Source organism: Tupaia chinensis, unplaced genomic scaffold (genome assembly GCF_000334495.1).
Source record: "Tupaia chinensis unplaced genomic scaffold, TupChi_1.0 Scaffold000257_1, whole genome shotgun sequence".
Taxonomy (NCBI): Eukaryota; Metazoa; Chordata; class Mammalia; order Scandentia; family Tupaiidae; genus Tupaia; species Tupaia belangeri.
This window is the reverse complement of record NW_006159737.1, coordinates 1,985,125-1,994,599: the sequence shown is the minus strand read 5'-3', so window position 1 is coordinate 1,994,599 and position 9,475 is coordinate 1,985,125. Positions and strand designations below refer to the sequence as shown.

The 9,475-nt window shown below is 38.2% G+C and overlaps 1 protein-coding gene across 1 annotated transcript in view; it reads right to left on the bottom strand.

The window, feature by feature from the left end:
- The window catches only part of IQUB (IQ motif and ubiquitin domain containing), a 79,728-nt gene extending 76,943 nt beyond the window's left edge, over positions 1-2,785 (bottom strand). The window contains exon 1 of the mRNA XM_006149208.2: positions 2,703-2,785. The gene's annotated coding sequence lies outside the window, so the exon portion shown is untranslated. The remainder of the gene's footprint in view (positions 1-2,702) is intronic.
- Between the last annotated feature and the right edge of the window lie 6,690 nt (positions 2,786-9,475).

Below are 9,475 nucleotides of genomic sequence, written 5' to 3'. Positions count from 1 at the left end.
CTGTACTAGCTATTTGATATATTTAGACTAAGTTTATTAGCAAATCAATTAAATGGGGGGGAGGGGAGACATAGAAAGCAACCATGGATACTAGAGACAATGTGGGAGGAGGGTGAGACATGGCAGAGGGTGAGGGAATCAAGGATGGCAAAAAAAACAACAAAGTATACAGTACATAAGAATTGGAAAATTATTTGCTGATAACATGTATGTTGATGTGCTTGATTGAGCCAATACACAGTGTATTTTGGATGGAAAATTCATTTGTATGCTGTAATGATGTATAGTGAATTAATGTAACAAATTTGAAGAGAAAAAAATTAAAAACATAAAGCAAAACAAACAAACAATAAAAGAGTTCCATATGTGCTAACAAGAAAATACTAACGCAAACAGAACAGAAAGGAATAAAATAAAAAGTACTATCTTATTAGCCTGATACTCGAATTTTTGGTGGTAGAGGTATGTGTGTGTGTGTGTGTGTGTGTGTGTGTGTGTGTGTGTGGGTGGGTGTGTGGGTGTGTGTGATGGTTAGACAGAGTCCTGCTGTGTCATGATCCTCCTCCTGCTTTAGTCACTGGGGTAACTGGGACTTCAGACGCAAGTCATCAAACCCCATTTTTAAGGGTGAGCTGGGAAACCAAGGCCTTTCTGCCAAGCACCATCATCCAATATTCCACATTGTTAGACACTGTTAACGGTTTGTATGAAGTTGCAATTATATAATAGCATATATACTTATTTTGCTTATGCGTATATCAATATTATCTTTAAGGATACAAATTATGCTTCCATATATTTATTAACTTTGATGCTATGTTTTTTTTAAGAGAGATTGTTGCTACAGGGTGTGTGTGCTCGCCAAGGAGACAGAGAGATGGACAGACAGAAAGCGAGAAATCACCCCCTGGGGGGGATGGCCATGCTACAATCGTTTCTCCTCCATTCTCCTCTCGGGATTTTGGGCACATGCACACGTGCCCGGCATGAATTTGAAGCTACCAGGTCCAGGACTCCAATCGCAGTAGACTATGTGGAAGTCCAGCAATGTAACTGTTAAGCCATCTACTAGTCCCTAACTTTGATACTATTTCACAACTTATTTTTCTATTTAATATATACTTATCATATTCCTATTTTTTAAATTGCCAGAACACACTTGTACTCCCCAGAAAGAAACGAGGGGAGAAAGCAACACACAATGGGCTGTGGTCATGCTATAATCCATACTGATGGGATTTTGGGTGGGCATGTGTCTGGCATGTTTTCCAAGCCACTGGGGCCAAAATTCAAGCTACTGTCAGCCATATGGGCTCCAGCTCCTTTAATCACTAGTCTACGTGTTTCTTAATGTATTTATTTCTCATAAAACATGATTCTGCCTCATTTTCTACAACTTCATAGTAAGTTCATGGCAGAGCTAAGCTATGTGATATTCAGCCGTTGCTCTATTATGGACATTTTTTTCCCCTATCTCCACCTTTTTACTATTAAAGAGAGTGTTGTCATAAACATCTACATATATCTCTATACACATGTGTAGATCTACTATAAAATAAGTTGCCAAAATTAGGTCACACAGACCTTAATTCTAAATCCACCAAGTTTTCTAATAGTCAAGTATCTTATCATAGCCCCAAGAATAGCACTTTGTTTCCTTTTTTTCCCTACATGACTTTATTTTCTAATTTGATAATTAAACGCCCCTTTGCTGTATGTTGCAATTATATTTCCCATTATGCATGTGATGCTGTTTATGTTATTTTTTATGATATAGAAATTCAACATTGTTAGGTAGTGAAACTTACTGATCTCTTTGTCTATTAGCTTCCGGATTTCATGATATGCTGAGAAACGTAACACATACATTCATCCACGCATACATAAAATGAGGGAGATCTGTAAATGCTGATAGAGAATGATTCCAAGACAACCATGCTAAGAGTAAGGCACGGAACGACCTGTGCAATATGACAGATAGGACCACTCATCTGTATATGCCCAGAACACCTCTGACCAGGAGGAGGACGGGTAAAAGGGAAATTTTTCACTGTTGATCCTTTTTGTTGTTTGAACTTGTCACTTCTATGTATTACCTATTCAAACGTGTTTTAATTTTATTATTTAAAAGTGAAAAGGCCGGCTGCACTATGTTTATACACCAAAAATGTCCCCATGGAGGTTTGATACATCTAGAACGCTGGTGTAAGTAGAAAGGCAGAGATCCAGCCTAGCTTTTTACTGAATAGAGGGACTTACTCGTGGAACGTTTAAGAGGCCAAGGCCATAGGTGAACCGAAGGTGCGAGTGTGCCTAGTGAGGTACAAGATTTCCATGTTATAGTCTCAAAACGTCTGCAGGAGAGGCTGAAGCCAGATCTGAGTTACACTAACACGCCTCGCTTTTCTAAGATTACTGGGATAAGCACTCGGGCGTGTGGTGATGCACACCTCCTAGCTTAATGCTGCAGCTTCCGAATACCAAATCAGAGGTGAGAACAGAAAAGGGGCCAAAGAAAGTGGGATGCTTTGCATAGTTTCCAAAGTAAAAGTGAAACATTCCCCCTGCCAACCAGGCAGCCTCTGGTGCCCAGGCAGGACCAGCTCCCACACAAATTCCTCAGAGTCCACAGAGGTGGTCACCGGTTCAAGACCCGGCCTAGGTGTCCAGCCAGCAGAGGCAGCCCACATCTGTCTTCCTACCTTACTAAGAAACGCGGCTACCCGGATCGAAGCAGTTTCTCAGGGTCCTTGGGAGCAGTGTCGACACTGTCTGGACTCTGTTGCCGGCCGTAACCTAGCAACGGTCCCCTTGCCACCTCCTCCCGCCAGGGGCATTGCCCCGCGAGGAGAGGCGGTGACAAGTGCTGAAAAGGAACGAGGAGGAGCCAGAGGGGAGGGGGCAGGGAAGGGAAGGAGCCAGGGGAGAGGAGGGGAGAGAAAAGCTACGGGGAAGGAGGAGCCAGTTGCTCCAGCTGGCTATCCACTGATAGATCCAAAAATACATCAGGTATTATTTTCTAAAGGTCCGTTTACCCTTGTGAAAGGGTACTGTTCTCCGAAATCCATACCAAAAGCTATTTAAACTTACAAATATTAAAAAATCAGAATCTGAGAATATATGAGAGGCAAGAAATCGACAAAGGACACGGGTTTGTGCACAACAGCAGGTGTCTGTTTGCTTCTGTTCAGAACTTGGCTCTTAGCTTCTGGGCAGCCAAAGGGAAAAAAGGAGAGAGGGGCTATTTCATAATTTCCCTTATAAATCAGGAAACGCAAAGCTTTTGTTAATTATCAAATTGTGTATTTTTAATCACTAAATTCCTTAAGAAAGTTCTTAAAGAAGTGTAAGATAGTATTGGAGAAAGACCAAGAATGTTTCTGTCGCAAATGTAGAAACAAACTTCAAGTGGTTGTCTCCTAATGACACCTGACACTCATTGTCATTCATTGTCACTAGGCACCGTGTATGTGTGTGTGTGTGCGTGTGTGTGTGTGTGTATTTATAATTCCAACAATTTTATTAAGAAGGAATGCTATTCGTCCCACCATACTGAAGAAACTAAGGCATAGAGGCTTAGTGAAAACCAAGATTAAATCCAAGCAGTCTGATTCCAGAATCTAGACTTTAAACCACTATTCTATGCTGTTTGATTGAATACCTTTTGATATTTAAGAAAAATGTAAGATTAGTAAAAACCAAAATAGTTTTCATACATAGTACAGGTCCATTCTTTAATTCATAATGTTCAGTGTTTTCTTTTCTTTACACCATTTTGCTGAAAATGTACTCATCTTCTCAATGTCTTCCTAATAGGAAACACCATTTTTTCAGTCCTCATCTCATTTTAATAACAGATATTTCTTAATACACTACAAAATATGTATCTCAGAAAAAAATATTGGCTTTGTTTTAATGATTTTAAATAAACCACAAATATACTTTAGTCACTTCCACACATTCATGAAGAACAAAGGAAATAAAAGACAATAATGAAACTTAAATGTTGTTATTAATGAGAATCCCAAAGGTTTAAGCACTTACTTCTCGGGGTCTTTCCATTGAAATTGATTTTTCATGGTGGCCAGCATATGATGCAGTGGTTATGTCACTGGACTCTCACATGGTCAACATCACAGTTCAAGTCCCAGACACGGTGGTTTGAAACTCAGGCAGAGCGCATGTGCGTGTGTGCCCAAGATCCCGGGAGACGAATGAAGGAAAAAGGACTGCAGGATTTACACCCTCATTCCCCCATTTCCCTAGCGGGGCGGGGAGGGCTTGATACTATATGTTTATATTTCATTTATAGTCTGTTGTGGAGATGACTTTATACAACTCAGTCTTATAATAGGAACCCTAACTAAGGCTTCCTGGGTAGTTTATGCAGCTTAGAAAACTTACTGGCACATCAAAATGAAACACACAGTTTGTTGGTTACATAACATAGATGTACATGCAAGCTCAATGAAAACTAACAGGAAAAAGAATTCAAAAAGTGGAAAAGTAATTTTACATTTCCATTTTACTTTGCACAATAAACGTATGCATTTCCTCAGGATTTGTTGTCCAAAATGACTTATCTTTATTTCTCATGAAACAACTACTTTTATCTCAGCCTTTATAGATTTCTTTTAATGTGCTTTTATTTTTACAAAGATGCCATCTAGTGGCTTAATAAAATAAAGCATTTCAAAATACTTCCCATTGTTATTCCAGACTAAAATATATCCTGATGTGAATGAATAATGAATTGGGAAAAAAATTAGAATAATTTAGAAAACTAAGGATATTAAAATTATATATATGAATTAAAATTATATATATGAATTAAATTAAATGAATCATAAACTCTATATGAGCTTGTTAAGAGATACAGGCTCATGGCCCCTTTTCTAAAAACAGAGCTACTTAATATTCAGTATTTTGAGATTTTTGAAAGGAAATATGGACATATGTTTTATATTATATGATGCCTTTAGTGGGCTTAGAGAAGCATTCCAGAATCAAATACATCTGTAGCAAAATATATTCATATTTACATTAAACTGGGATACAGACCACAAAATAGTCTTATATCAATTTAGGTCAAGTTTTGTTTCCAAGTGAGTTATACAAAACTTTCAGTTTTCAGAGATTTTGGGGATTTGGAATTTAGATGAAGAATTGAAGACTTATTTTTATTCTAATGGGAAAAAAAAAACATCCAGTTAGAAAAAGATAATAAAATGTAATATTCTGTAGTAAATAGTAATGCTTATCTTTAGAAAAGCCAAAAAAACTCATCTAAATAATAAACCTTTAACATTTAAAAATCTGCTACCAGTAGATGGCGTATTGGTTACATCTTTGGACTCCCACACAGCCAACTGCAGTTTGGGTCCTGGGCCCAGCGACTTGAGTTTTCACACTGGGCGTGTGTGTGTTTGTGTGTGTATGTGCATGTGTGCATCCCCAAGATGCAGAGAGGAGAATAAAAGAGAAGGGATTGTGTGGCCATTCCCCTTGGTGGGAGAGTGGATGATTTCTCACTTTCTGTCTCTGTCCCTCCAGCAAGTGCTGGCATGCTATAGCAAAAACCTCTCTTAAAATTTTTTTTAAAAATCTGAGCACTCCCCAAATGAAGGCATTTATGCCATGCTTTTTATTTAATCATGCATAGACATTAATTTACCATAAATTACATTTAAGTGCACTACAAAAAAATTAGCTGCCAACATAAAGATCATCATGAAGCTTATTAACAATGCATGATGAACTTAATTTATTAATTCTATGGCATTTTCAAATAAATTCTGTAATGGTTTCTTTCTTAGTTTTGTTTTCGTTTCTTTGTGTGACTCGCCATGTTTCCTTTCCCCTGTCATGCATTATTGGAAGCATGAGTTGATATGGTGCCTTTCTAATCTTGATCCCCGATTTGACTATTATGAGCACTCTCTGTCAACTCTCCTTAGACATTTTGTATGAACAAGAAACAAACTTGGGTTAAGATGCTGGGATTTAAATATAGCCTATGCTAAGTCACAACCTTTCTTCATTCTCTACTGTTTCGGCTTTTGCCTCTGAAGAAAGATCTTGAAATAAATTTCCTTAGTCCCTCATCAACAATTCAAATCTGATATCACATTCCCACTTTCATTTCCTGTAACTTCTATCAAAAACAAAACCCCATCCTCCTCTAACCAAAACCTTTCTCTCTCATTAGTTGTTCTCAAAAAACAAGCAACTTATTTTGTAACATAAGCTACAATCTTGGTGAATATTGAGTTTTAACAGAAAGACAGTACTTGGCAAATGCAAAATACTTGTGATTATGTTCAGCAGTTTGGTTCTTAACCTTAAACCACAGCCTACATTTGCCTAGATTGCTAACTTGTTTACTTATATAACACATGGAGGTTGAAAGGGAAAAGATAAAGCTGATTATTTGCCTGCACATGGAAATTTTCCTATATAGACATTGATATTTTTTCCCCTTTCAAAAATGACACATTCATAGATATTGTTATTGGCTTATTTAGCTTCACTCCTTTGTGCTTTAGGATTGAAAAAGAAAATAGGCAATAAAAGATCAGTTAGTTTCCTTCCCTCAGTTCTGAGGCAAAGACTGGGTGAGGGGAGAATAATAAAGTGAAGTGACACAGTGAAATCTGACAGGCCAGCCAGATGCACAGTGGTTAAGGGAGCTGGATCCCACATGACTGTCTGCAGTGTTAGAGTCCTGGATGCTGCAGCTTGAAAAAACATGCTGGGCGCATGTGTGTGTGTGTCCAAAATCCTGAAAGGAGGGAGAAATGAAGACGGGATTGCAACATGGTCATCCCCCATGGTATGGGTGATTTCTCACTCACTGTCTTTCTGGCAATTGTAAAAAAGGAAAAAACCTGAGACCTACTGGCACACGATGGCTACCTGGTGGCACAACAGCTTCCACCATTGGCATCGTCTTATTCAGGTGACAGATTACTTCTCTAGCTTGTAGGGAAGATAGCAACCTCAAGGTGAGCCTTACTCCAGTAGAGTGCATATGTCCTATTTGCCCAGGATAGTCACCGTGTACATGGTACTCTTATCAAAGTATTACTCCTTTTAACTTTCAAAATCATTCCCGGTTGAAAGATTAATTATACTGTTATCTTACATTTCAGCCATTTTCATCTGAAAGGAAAGAATGTTCAGATACAGGAATATTCTGCACTAAGTCTAGGTATGAGAATAAGAGGGTGTTGACTTTAATGCTATTTTCTTCTTTGCTTGCAAAGTTCAAACTGACTAGCTTCTCTTTATTGTAAAATATCTGGACAGAGCGTGATGATTAATTTGAATGAAACATATGGGGAGACTAGAGAAGTAAAATAGGCCATTCTGAAATACTTAAATTAGGCTAGAAGTCACTTGGCAAGACAGAGGACCTTTCAATAGAAGGATCGACCACAAGGTGATCAAGATGCTTAACCTGGAAATTTATAGGAAACAAAGTTTTGAAGGAGTAAAAGCGATTATGTGGTGTGGGCAGTTGGGATGGCGGTTAGTGAATGCACAAGAATGATGGGCCAAATTGCAAGGCATTGTCGATTACCATTATCTGCCTAAGGTCTTTGTACAAAATGAAAACCAGTTTATACCTACTTGTTCTTAACAGGTACTTTGACAGAAAAAAATCAAGAGGGCAGGATCTAGGTTTGCTTGCTATGGTCCATATAGTGCAGGCAGTGACATCATTCCTAAATATTTATAGACTAATGTAAGGGAAGGATGAATTCTGATGCCAGAGTGTTCAAGTTCAAAATTGAGCTCCACATCTTACCATCCCTTTGCCTCATTTGCTCCAGGGCCCCGTGTTGTACAACTACACAGCAGCAGTACTCATAATGGTTTCAATATCTGAAAAGCAGACGTAATTTGCAGTATTTCCCTCAGGGTTGTAGCACAGATTTAATGGATAAAATTAGTTACATATTCACTATTAGTCTCAGAAAACATGAGCTATTTTGTTTACATCTCACTATCATTCTAATTCTACCCTTGATATTATAGTAAAACAGTAGTACAGCTGATCCTTGAACACCACCAGTTTGATTGCACAGGTTTATCATATACAGATGCTTCTCAATAAACCTATTAGAAAATATAATACAGTACTATAATGTATTTTCTCTGCCTTAGGATTTTCTTAATAACATTTTCTTTTGTCTAGCTTATTTTATTGAAAGACTACAGTATATAATTCATACAAAAAGACTTCAAAAAGTGTGGAAAAATACAACCAAAGTAAGCATTTAGGGCCAGGCGGTAGCATGGTGGTTAAGGAGGCGGTAGCATGGTGGTTAAGGAGGCTGGATCCCACATGGCTGACTGCATGGTTCAAGTCCCAGACCTGACAACTTGGATAATATGCTGTGTGTGAGTGTATGTATGCCCCAAATCCTGAGATGAGAATGGAGAAGGGATTGTGGCATGGCCATCCCCAATGGGAGAGTGCTTTCTCACTTTCCCTTTCTCCCTCCAGCTAATGCATGCAAATTTTTTAAAAAAGGATGTTTATTTAGTGCAAAAAACTTTTGAAATGTATGCCTAGTTTTTCACATGTATTTTCCATGAACTTTCTGAATACCTTTCATATAAGATAAAGCATAGGTATTAATCAACCCTTTTACATTATCAGCAAGGCCTCCAGTAAAGAGCAGACTATGAGTAGTTAAATTTGGGGGAGTCAAAAATTACACATGACTGTGATTCTACAATATTTCTATTGTAAATATCAATACAGACCCTCCTCCCTTTGTCAAAAGTTTGTCAGAGAGTACACGTGCTTGCCAGAAAGAGACAGGGAGAAAGGGATAGAGGAAAAAGGACTCCTCGGGCGAATATGGTAATGTTGCAATCCCTTCTCCATTTCTCCAACTTGGAATTTGGGCATGCGAAGTTATGCACTCAGTATGTCTCTCACGTCACTGCGTTGGGAACTCAAAACAGACCGTTGGTCCCATGGGATCCAGCCTCTTAAGCAGTGACCAAACCACAAAGTCTCCTTTTATCAATAAAACTTCGGTAACATTACTGGTGAAACATAAAATAATCTTGGAAGAATAGGACTGAAAGTATGATGAAGGCAGTATCATCTTTCTGCTTTTAAGTGCTCGAAAGGACCTATAAAAACGGTTGGTTTGAAAATTAGCTTGGAAGTATTCATCCACACATGATATAGAATCATGTATTTTGACCTCGGTAAACATATTATGTATTTAAGTATAATAAATATTAAGAACCCAAAAGGAAGTCATAAGTCATAAATTCTACTTATTTTACAAAGAAAATAGTCATTCTGCAAGGTCAACATCTTACCTCAACTCAGTCACTGAGTTCCAAATGCTGTTAAAACTATAGGAATAAGAACTTCTAGGTTTCGGGACCAGCAGTTGGCAAAATGGCTATGACGCTGGACTCCCATGTAGCCAACCGTGGTTCAAGT